The sequence below is a fragment of the Macaca nemestrina genome, chromosome 15, assembly GCF_043159975.1.
Source record: "Macaca nemestrina isolate mMacNem1 chromosome 15, mMacNem.hap1, whole genome shotgun sequence".
NCBI lineage: Eukaryota > Metazoa > Chordata > Mammalia > Primates > Cercopithecidae > Macaca > Macaca nemestrina.
In genome coordinates, this window is record NC_092139.1 from 52,700,597 (window position 1) to 52,712,863 (window position 12,267).

The following is a 12,267-nucleotide window of genomic DNA, read 5'->3' on the forward strand; positions in this document are numbered from 1 at the left end:
GGCCTCAGTAAACTCACAATCATGGCGGAAGGTGAAGGGGTAGCAGGCACATTCTTCACAAGGTGGTGGGGCAGGATGGAGTGAGTGCAAGCAGGGGAAATGCCAGATACTTATAAAACCATCAGATCTCCTGAGACTCACTCATTATCATAAGAACAGCATGGGGGAAACCACCCCCATGATCCAATTACCTCCACGTGGTCCTGTTCTTGACGTGTGGGGATTATGGGGATTACAGTTCAAGGTGAGATTTGGGTGGGGACACAGAGCCAAACCATATCAAGGAATATTTAAAATTTAAAAAAAATCACTGTCAATCCCTTTGCATCATAGAATTCTCTTCCTTCCTTCAGGATCCCTGGGGACATGACTAGCAGACAGATCCTTTGGCGATGCCAGGTCATTCCATACATTAACTCTCAGAAGGCTAAGGTTGCTTTGGTTTAAAAAAATATAAATATGAGCTTAAATATTTAATTCGATAAATATTTTCTTTCTGTACCCCCAAAGAAGTACCTGCCCTATTCCCCGGAATGTGGACACCTCATTCCAGAGATCATAAGTTTAGGGGTACAAGGTATCACTGTTCTTTATCTTTATTATTTATTTGTTTGTTTATTGAATAACCATGCCAGTAAAACTTTTGCATTGAGAACTGAGAAATAGTGAAAGGCGGATAAAAATAAAGTCCAGTTTCTATAATAGAAAAAGGCTGGATGTACACGGGATCCCAGGAGTCTGTGGTAGATTATTTTCTTTGTTATGCAGCACTATTGCAGCGGAACCCTACTTATCCTGCAAAGGATGCCCCAGGTAGCTTCGTCATCCTAGGTTACAGAATGTAAGTTACACAGAGCAGAACGAAACTTGCCCTGTAGCATGGATCCAAGCTCAGCTGAATCCAACAGAGCTACGGCTGATCTGCAGATCCAGGAGTAGTATCACAACAAAATAATGGTGAATGACAGACTTTTGCACATAAACCTGTGAGTGTGCTCAGTATTGAGTCCAGCATCAAGGACCCTTTGCTCTCTCCAATCCTAAGTCCTATGAAGAGTTCTTCACACAGAGACAGTTACATGCACATGCCATTCTCTGAGCAGGTCTGCTCAGAATTACCTGGCTATGACTTTATTCTCAAAATATGTTGGTGTTTGGCAGCTATGTCAGACTATCAGCCAGTCCCTAAATACACCTTATTATTTCTTGTCATTTATGTCTTTGGGATGAAAAATATATCAGCCTGGTTGGTAAGAACAGAGTCACTAAATGTGTTAAAGAAATAAAGGGTTTCATATAGGATTGGGGCTTACCCAAACATGGGAGGGGCTGGGAGAGTCATTGTCTGAAGGCTGCAGTGAAAGGGTGGGAGAAACAGTCACCTGCAACTCAGAACTGGAAAGACTGGAACTCTTGGGGATGTCTGAGAAGCTGCTGTGCCTGCCTGCCAGAGCGGGAGTGCCCAGTGAGGTTTGCTAAACCACATGCTCCACAAAACTGCTGCATGAGCCAACATGACCGCCCACGAGCTTTCCTCCTGCCTTCCCACCACAGGCTTCTCATTGGTAATAAGATTCACGTTCAAACCTGTAACCTCTTTGAGAAAGAAGTGCTAGGAAGTGGCTCCAAGTCTCAGGTGGGACTCCTGGGGGTGCCACGTTGACAACAGGTGATTCAGCAGAAGGACTGACATTTGTGTGTGTTTACCAATCTAGGGCTTTACGTACCTGAGTCTATTTGATTCCTGCAGCAACGTTGAGGAATAAAAGCTCCTCCAGGTACACAGCTGCTAAGTGGACAAGACAGGACTGGAGTTCTAAAGCCCGTGGTCTTCCTGCTTAGTTCTTTCCTGAGCATGTGGCTGGGGGTTATCCATCTGTTTTCTCCTCTAGACTTCAGGTTCCTTGGAGAGGGGATCTCTCTTATGCATCTTTGTTTCTTCAATTAAGCAGAATTTTTGTACACTTTAGTATAGCATCTGCATATGAAAAGAATTCAATACTTCTTCGGCTTCTTTTTTCTTTTTTCTTTTTTATAGACAAGGTCTCATTCTGTTGCCTAGGCTGGATGGAGTGTAGTGGTGCAACCATAGCTCACTGCAGCCTCAAACTCCTGGGCTCAAGTGATCCTCTCACCTCAGCATCCTGTGTAGCTGGGCCTACAGGTGTGTGCCACCCTTCCTGGCTAATTTAATTTTTTCTTTTTTTAGAGATGGGGTCTCACTCTGTTCCCAGGCTGGTTTTGAACTCCTGGCCTCAAGTGATCCTGCCACCTCAGCCTCCCAAAGTGCTGGAATTACGGGTGTGAGCCACTGCACTCAGCCAGAATTATTTAATAACATTTTTAAAAATTAAAGTGCTTAAATCTGGAAACAAAGAGCCAAGAAGATGCTCAACAAATTGTACTCACCAATGCATATCTTTCTTCTTGTCATTTAGGTTAAGTGTATTTTGAAACAGGAAATCTCGCCATCCTCACCAAAGCCATTTCCTTGAGAGGATTTTATCTGCTTTGTCTCCTTGACTCCAGCCAGGGTTCCATTCCAACCAGATGAAGATCATCTTTTATTTAATTTACCTTCTAATTATTTAGTTAATTTAAAGATTTTCTGCTCTCTCTCCTGAATTTGCTCAGGAATATGAAGAAAAGGGAGGGAGGCCAGACCAGTCCATTCCCAAACAGCATAGAACTTCCCAGTGACTGGATGAAATATTTGCATTTCAGAACAGCGTCTGTTAGCTTGGTTGCTGGAATTTGCTTTCCCTCTCAACCCCAGCCAGCCTGTATCTCTCAGCTTCTAAAAATATAATCTTATTTTTGCTCTCTTTTCAACTTGAAATGGACATAGAATGCAGACATCTCATACATTTACACCCAGAAGGCTGCCAGCAGCGGCGCTCAGGGAGTGAGCGTGTTTAATCTTGAGAAGGAAATAGAATGTATACACACCCGGCAAACTGAGATGTTTTACATTGGCTCTGGCTCCTACCGCCCCTATGTGTGGCAGCAGCTACCGAGACTCTACTGTGAATCCCCATGGCTGTTAAGTCCCGTAGATCAGAATGATCACTAATGTTTTCCTGCTCCGTAGACTCTGGGCCCACCCAGGCCACCCAGTCGTCATTAGCTGAGCTTCTGGTCCAGCCCTGTTTGCTGACTCTACCTGGGGGAACTATTCTATGACAAGTTTACAGGAGGGGGAAATCAAAAGTACACCCTTACTCTTTACTGGTCTCTTCCATCCTCTGCTGGCCTCATGTGACCTCCTGAACATGGCACAGTCATCACCAGCTCCCGTTGGTCCCTGGGGTGGTTTGGCAGCAGTTACATTGGCACAGTCATTGGAAAAATCATTTCTGCAAATCGCATCACTGGTGCATCTGGGCTTCTGCCTGAAGCACATGTCAGGAGAATTGTTGGCAACCCTGAGGGCAGGGGCGCATCTGCCTTGGGCATCAGGGGTGGTGTGGCTTGCTGGAGTGGGAGGCGCGCAGCCCAGCAGGGTCAGACATTTCAGTATACCACCCCACCCACCACACCCTGCTCAGAGTGCAGGCCCCTGCAGCAAAAGGCTGTGCGTGTGCTTTTCTCTCACGGCCCTCAAGAGAGGCCAAAGCTTGCGTTACTCTCACTTGCATCCTCTGATGACCTAGAAAAGGGAGAGAGGTCATTTTCACAGGGCCAATTCTATTAGTTCTCTTTTTCTCTTCTCCCTTCTCCTCTTCTTCCTCTTTTTTTCTCCATGACATATGTATTAAAAACTAAAAAGTCCACAGACTCTGGTGGGAATATGATGAGTATGACCACTTTGATATACTGTTAGTTACATCTTATAAAGCCAAATAAATATACATACACACACACACTATGACCCAGCAATCTCACTCCTAGAAATAAACCCAATAGAAACACATGCAATTGTGCATCAAAAGGCATGCACTAGAATGGTCTTAGCAGCATTATTCATAGTAACCCCAAACTGGAAATAATACAAATGTCTATCCACAGTAGAACTGCTGAACAATTTGTGCTATATTTCCTACAGCAATGAGAATGAACAAAATGAACAACCTGCAGCAACATGAATGGACCTCACAAGCATAATGTTGAACATAAGAAGCCAGGCACGAAAGAGTGCATATTTTTGTGTCTGACTCCATTACATGAAGTTCAAGAATAGGAAACATTAATGTATGGTGTTGGAAGGCAGGGTGTGGGGAGGTAGTTGGGGTATGAGGAGGTTTTGTGGGTACAGGGTGGTGGCAGTGTTTTACTTCTGGTTCTGGGGGCTGGCTATGTGTGTGTTCATGTCATGTAAGTTCATATGCATTTCTGCAATTGCCTGTAAAGATGTCATACTTCGATAATATTAAAAATATGCAAAATAAAAATATAAAGCCCATTTGGCAGAGCATACTTCTCTGCGTCTTTTTTGCATATTGGCGATGAGTGGACAGAGGGGTTGTTAACAGGCACCCTACTTGCTCACTGTGTTTGGTAGGATCTTCAGCCTAGCGAGTCCTACCCCCATTCCCTGGTCCCCAATACCAAGCTCAAATCCCAGACTTCTCTCTTCTCTCTAATCCCACCACCAGCCCCTTCTCCCACTCTGCTTGCCTCCCAGCATCCCTAAGGCTCAACCCATGGCTCTAACTGCTGTGCCCTGCAGTGCAGGGCCTCAACAGGGCTAGCCTTATGTTCCAGCAGCTCATGGTGCATATTGAGTGATTCAAAGCAAGACTGCCTTCTCTCCGTTTCTCTGCGGTATCTGCAACCTCCATATTGCTTAGTTGTTTCAGATTATGACATTATATATTCCCACTTAAATGTTAAAATGGAAGTAGCATGCTCATACTATCTTCAAATCCATCCATCAGTCCAACTTCGCATTCAGGTTCCCTGTGAGCGAGAGAACCTTCCATCAGTACCCGCTTGAAAGTGGCCATCGGGCTTCTGACCTTCAAGTTTTGAAGAATGGTCTGAACATTCTGTTTTCCTTTTGTATTTAATAATTGTATACTGTCCTTACTTGACATAAAGTTGTGGCTATTAGCGATATTTTTAATCCCAAAATCACTTTTGTTATCTGCTAAAGCCCTTCTTTTAACACTGTCTAAATGAGAATAGACACTCAGGAGAGATTAGAGCAAAGTTGTTGGGCAGCGGGGGAGGGGCTTTCCAGGGCCCTCTCAACTCCTTCCCAGTGTCCCCACACAGGTCAGTACGGGGGCCCGCAGGGTCAGGTCAGAGCATCGGGTAACTTGTCCAATCTCTTTATTTTACAGTCTCCGCTGCAGGTCACCCTGGCCACACTCCAGAGCCAGGCAGAGACTCTCCCTCCAAAACCAGGGCTCTTTCCTCTCTGTCCTAGAAAGGAATTCTGGCTTTCCATCTCACTTCAACTTTGCAACTAGCATCCCCTTCTCTGCTTCCTCATGAGATCTCTCCTCACATTGTGCACATTTTGACTGGGGTGTGTGCTTGCATTCTCAAGACTCGAAGTCTATCTTCTTAGACACTCATAATCCCTGATTTAGGTCTGCAGGTTTGTGCTAGTGGAAGTTGCTGGAAAATGAGTCTGAGTCCTGGGGCTTTCCCTAAGGAATCTGAGACTTGGCTTCCAGGTTAAGGGAGCATGGAGTGGGTTCTGCACAGAGAGACAACCAAGAGCCAACTGAGCTTGGAATCTGGAAGAGTCCTTCAGCTGGCCATTTGCTGAATTAGTTGCATATGAGGTTGTTGAATTTGGTGGACACAATCAAGCACTGAACACACTATTTAATGCCTTACAATGGTGTGTATGTGTGTATGTTGCATATGAACTGCCAAAGCCACACCAGTCAAAGACTCTAGGAACACACTTGTCAAGCAAGGCTGGGTTCATTTAACTTTCTGCAGAAGAGGAAAGTACACACCAGGGGAACTGGGTATCTCAGAAACAGGACACTGGGATGGGGCTTCTGATAGGATGTGGGCTTGCTGGGTGATTCTAAGGAGGATTTGGAGAAATGGAGGCTACTTCTGGGTTGGGTCTTATTAGAAAGCAGAAACAATTCTGTTGTTGAGTATCTTCGTAATTGTTATCTAGGAAGCTGGAGGATTAAAATGGGGCTAAAGTTATCACTTGGTAAAGAAACAGAAGCTAATTATTAGTTAATTTTGTGGTTGCAGTGTGCCCTTGCCTCTAATTAGGTTTAGACATGATTATAGAGGGGTCTTGTTTCTGTCTTGTTTCATCCTGGTCACTGAGTGTCCTTGTCTGAATACTTACATTCTGTGAAAGTTGTTTAAACTCAGTAGGCAGCACTACAGGCTGCTTGCTGTTTGAGGTCAGCTGTCATGGCTGTTTGTTAACCACATACACTCATAGTTATATTATATCCATATCCATATTCATATTTGTGCAATGTGGACATATTACTAAATGATATAGTGTATTTCCAAGTATCAAGCATGTGTGTCTGGCATATACAATCTGGAGAGGCAATCTCACATCAAGTTTAGTAGCATGAGCTTTGGAATCAGACAGATCTGGGGTTCTAATCCCTTAAGTAGATTTCTTCATCTAAGTTTCAATTTTCTCATCCATAAAATAGGGATGGTAATACCGATGATATATGTCTACCATGAGAAGTGAATGGATGTATGCATGCAAAATGATAAGCACAATGAACACACATGTGGGTTAATCCCTTTGGTCCCCACAGCCATCTTGAGGTAGGGACTAGGATTACATGGCCAGGATTTGTGGCAGAGCGTTCTGATGCCTGAGCCCGGCTGTGACAGTTGTACTCTGCTTCCTGGTACTTGGCAGATACTCCAGAGGTGGTTACTGAATGTCAGTGTACTTGGGGAGATTGTTCACATGAGTACTTCATCAAAGCCAATTGCAATTTACCAGCAGGAAGAAATCAGCCCTTCCACTGTCGGTGTCAGTGAGATGTGCAGGACAAGCAAGCCTGTCTTATTGATGGACAGTGGAGAACACTGGGGCCTATGACTGAGGCAGGAATGCTGCTTATACACCTGCTCTGACTCTGTTTCTTCTTAGAGAAGAAGCTCCTATGGGCAATGGAGTCACATGACCCAAACTGGCCACTCAGAGTCCTTTTCCAGGGAACTTGGCTTCTGTTGGTCTCTGTTGGGCGTTGACTGGAGCTGCCATGAGGGATGAGGCTGAACTCTTCCCACTAAGTGCTGAGAGGAGATGAGACCTGTACTCAGTGACAGAGGATGCAAATGAGCAGAGGGGAAGAGATGAGAAGCCATTAGCCTCTGGAAGAGTTTTGGCTAAAGAGTTAAGGATAAATTTGTCTCTTTCATTTCCCACTAAGGTGAAGGAAGGTGGTGATTGACTGTCACTTAGAACCCATGAGCAAATAAGTGTGATTTCTAGACTAGAAAGTACAAGACAGGAGATCTGTAAACCAGTGTTCTAAAAGTATGGTCTCCAGACCAGCAGCTAGAGCTTGTTAGACATGCAAACTCTCAGGCCTCACTGGAGACCTAAGGAATCAGAAACTCCAGGAGTGCAGCCCAGGAATCTGAGCTGTAAGAAGCACTGTGTGGGGACAGGCAAGGTGGCTCACACCTGTAATCCCAGCACTTTAGGAGGCCAAGGTGGGCTGATCATGAGGAGATCAAGATCATCCTGGCTAACATGGTGAAACCCTGTCACCACTAAAAATACAAATACAAAATAAAATAAAAAATACAAATACAAAAAATTAGCCAAGTGTGGTGGCATGTGCCTGTAGTCCCAGGTACTCAGGAGGCTGAGGCAGGAGAATGGTGTGAACCCGGAAGGCAGAGCTTGCAGTGAGCCGCGATCACATTACTGCACTCCAGACTGGGAGACAGAGCGAGACTCCATCTCAAAAAAATAAAAGAATAAATAAAAAATAAAAGAAGCACTGTGTGGGTTCTGATGCTACTCAAGGTTGAGAACCACTTGTTGTGGGATGGCAGGGTTTCCCTCAACACATGTGTGGAGGTGGTCCTCTAGGTATGTGCCTCGCTTTGGAGCATAGTTCACAGTTAAGGCTGTTTAGTCCGTCTTCTTGCTCTGAGGATGAAAAGCCATGACAAGTGGCTGTGAGAAGCTGCAGGTCTCAACAGGGGACTACCTTGTGGGTTCCCAACCACACCTGGGTTCTTTGTGGGTTTTCCTATCCAATCCCAGATCCTAAGAGACCTGAAGATATCATGTCTCCAGGCTTGTGACAGAACCTGGGAGTTGCCCTTTAGGGCTATTCCATGTCTAACAAAAGTATGGACAAAGCTGAAGATGCCTGTGGAAAATAGTCTTAGCTTTGATTTGCTGCAAGAAGTTTTACAAAGTACTCTGTGTCAGCCCTGGGGTTTCTGGAATTAGGAAGCAGGCACAGAAAGAAATGGAGTTTACTGGCTAGCTGGGAAACCAAAGTGACTTTCTCGTTGGCTTTGGGAAGTTACGGATTACTGGTAGAAATAACCCTGTTTTCACTTTTCCCTACCAAGTTTTCCAGTGTCTTGGGCTTATTTAGGTTCCTTAAGGGATTCTCAAGGCCACCTCAGACTTGCCATCTTACGACCTGTCCAACCCAGTGGTCCTTCTCTCTCCTCTAAAAGCTTCAGGCTGAGCAGTCTCACACCCAGAAACACTGTTTTTTGGCCTAAACCTCCTTCTTTTGGTTAACCAAGCACAATGCACCAAATGGCATTATTTTACAGGTAAACAAATTAGCTATTTTAGTTAATTTAATTATTTTAGCTAATTTAATTTTTAAAAAGGCGTTCGTTTAATCCTTTTTGTGAAAACCAAAGTGTCACTATTTATATTAACACCAAAAAAAGTTCTTAGGTAAGGTATAAAGTGAACAAAACGTGCACAAGATGTATACACAATCTATGCAGAAAACTACAAAACTGTTGAAAGAAATCAAAGAAGATCTATTATTGATAATGGAAGGATGTTCTGTGTTCAGGTATTACAAGATTCAATATTGTTAAGATGTGTGCATTTCTCAACTTGATGTACAGATTTAATGCAATTCCAATGAAAATCCCAGTGAGGTATTTTGTGGGTGTTGACAAATTGATTCTAAAGTTTACATGGAAAGGCAAAAGAACCAGTACAGCCAATGCAATAATAAACAAGAAGAGCAAAGCTGGAGGACTGACATTACCCAACTTTATAGTAATCAAGACAGAAATTAAATGATCAAGACAGTGTGTTATTAGTGAAGGAACAGATACATAGACCAATGGAACTGAATAAAAAGCCCAGAAATAGACCCACACAAATATACTCAACTAATATTTGACAATGGAGCAAGAGCAATCAATGGAGCAAAGACAGTCTTTTTCATAAATGATGCTGGAACAATTGAATGTCCAGAAGCAAAAAAAATCTGGACACAGATCCTCAACCTTTCATAAAAATTAACTCACAATGGATCATAGACCTCAATGTAAAGCATAAACCTACAAACAGGCAGGACAAACCATAGGAGAAATCAAAGTGACCTTGGGTGGGGTGATGAGTTTTTAGACAAAATACAAAAAGCATGAATCTATGAAAGAAAACACTTGTTTAAATTGGACTTTGTTAAAAGAAAAATCATTTGCACTGCAGAAGACACTGTTAAGAGAATGAAAAGGCAAGTCACAGACTGGGAGAAAGTATTTGCCAGACAAATACTTGGTAATGGACTTATATCCAAAATATAAAAAGAAGTCTTAAAACTCAACAACAACAAGAAAAACTCATGTGGGCCCATCTGGAAATTGGGATTTTTGTCCAATTTAAATGAGCAAAAGATCTGAATAGATCCATCACCAAAGAAGATGTACAGATGATGGCAAATAAGCATATGAAAAAATGTTCAACATCATATGCCATTAGGGAATTGCAAATTAAAACAACAGTGAGATACCACTACATATATATTGGAATAGCTAAAGTCCAGAAATCCGACAATACTAAATGCCAGTGTCGATGTGGAGCAACAACTCTCAGAGGATCAGGGTAAGATGGCAGATAGGAGGCAGAACTAGCTTGCAGCTCCTGCTTGGATGAACAGAGCAGCGCATGGAGACACATCATGAACTTTTGCTCTAAGAACTGCTGCAGGAACATACCAGGAAAGTCAAGAGAATCCACAGACCCTTTGATGGCACTGGATCACTGCTGCAGGCTCCCTGAGATGCTGAAAAACTGCCAAATCAGCTTGCTTTCTCAGCAGGGTGGCTCGTGGTCTGGGACAAGTTCTCTGCCCTGGTCACTGGCTGACCAGAAACAGACTCGGTGCTGTTGCTGAGGCACAGTGGAAGTGAGACTGGCCTGTAGGACTGCCGGCTGCATGGGAGCTGGGTGAGGCCAGTGACTGCTGGCTTTCCCTCACTTCCCTGGTGACCTGTGTGACTCAGCAGAGGCAGCCATAATCACCCTGGGAACATAATTCCATTGGACTGAGAACCACACTCCCATTCCCCAACAGGAGCCACAGCAAGCCACACCTGAGAGGCTGAGCTCAAACACACCTAACCCTACCCCAACCTGGTGTTCTTTCTTTACCTGCCCTGGTAGCCAAAGACAAAGGTCATAATCTCTTGGGAGCTCTATGGCCCTGCTCACTGGCTGAGAATCCTGAATACTTAACCAAGTGTCCCTAGGGCAAGTTTGCATCCTCCCCAGAGGACCACAGCTAATGTGCACTTGAAAGCGCCACCTCCTGGCTGGAGGCCAACCAGCATAAAACCAGCGCACTAAAAAGCATAACCAAGAACCATCACAGAGTCCACTTCACTCCCCTGCTGCCTCCACCAGACCAGGTGCTGGTACACATGACTGAAAGACCTGAAGATGGATCACATCACAGGAGTCTTTACATACACTCCCCAGTACCAGCCTGGAGCCTGGTAGCCCACTGGGTGGCTAGACCCAGAAGGGCAAAAACAATCACTATGGTTCAGCTCCCAGGAAGCCGCATTCCCAGGGAAAGGAGGAGAAAACCACATCAAGGAAGGACTCCATGGAACAAAATAATCTGAACAGCAGCTCTTGAATCCCAGGTCTTCCCTGTGACATAGTCTACCCAAATGAGAAGGACCCAGGAAAACAATTCTGGTAATATGACAAAACAAGGTTCTTTAATACATCCAAAAGATCATACCAGCTCACCAGCAATGAACCCAAACCAAGACAAAAATCTCTGAATTGCAAGAAAAAGAATTCAGAAGGTCAACTATTAAGCTAATCCAGGAAGCACCAGAGAAGGGTGAAGTCCAACTTAAAGAAATCAAAAACAGGATACAGGATATTAAAAAAAAATTTCAGTGAAATAGCATAAATGAAAAACAATCACAACTTCTGGAACTCAAGGGCACACTTAGAGAAATGCAAAATGAACTGGAAAGTCTTAGCAAAAGAACCAAATAAGCAGAAGAAAGAACTTCAGAGCTTGAAGACAAGGCTTTTGAATTAACCCAATCCAACAGAGACAAAGGAAAAAGAATCAAAAAATGAACAAAGCCTCCAAGAAGTTTGGGATTATGGTAAATGTCCGAACCTAAGAATAATTGTTGTCCCTGAGAAAGAAGAGAAATCTAAAAGTTTGGAAAATATAGTTGGGGGAATAATCAAGGAAAACTTCCTCAGCCTTGCTAAAGATCCAGACACCCAAATACAAGAAACTCAAAGAACACCTGGGAAAGTCACCGCAAAAAGATAACCACCTAGGAACATAGTCATCAGATTATCTAAAGTCAAGATGAAGAAAAGAATCTTAAGAGCTATAAGGCAAAAGCATCAGGTATCCTATAAAGGAAAACCTATCAGATTAACAGCAGATTTATCAACAGAAACCCTACAAGCCAGAAGGGATTGGGGTTCTATTTTTAATCTCCTTAAAACAGTTATCAGCCAATAATTTTGTATCCAGCAAAAATAAGGTTCATAAATGAAGGAAAGATACAGTCTTTTCCAGACAAATACTGAGAGAATTCATCACTACCAAGCCAGCACTACAAGAACCACTAAAAGGAGCTCTAAATCTTAAAACAAAGCCTTGAAATACGCCAAAATAGAACTTCCTTAAAGCATAAATCTCAAGGACCTATATGACAATAACAATGAAAAAAACACACAAGATATTCAGGTAACAAATAACAAAACATTGAATATAAATGGCCTAAATGCTCCAATTAAAAGGTACAGAGTGGATAAGAATTCACCAATCAAGTTTCTCCTGTCCTCAGGAGACTCACCTAACACATAAGGACTCA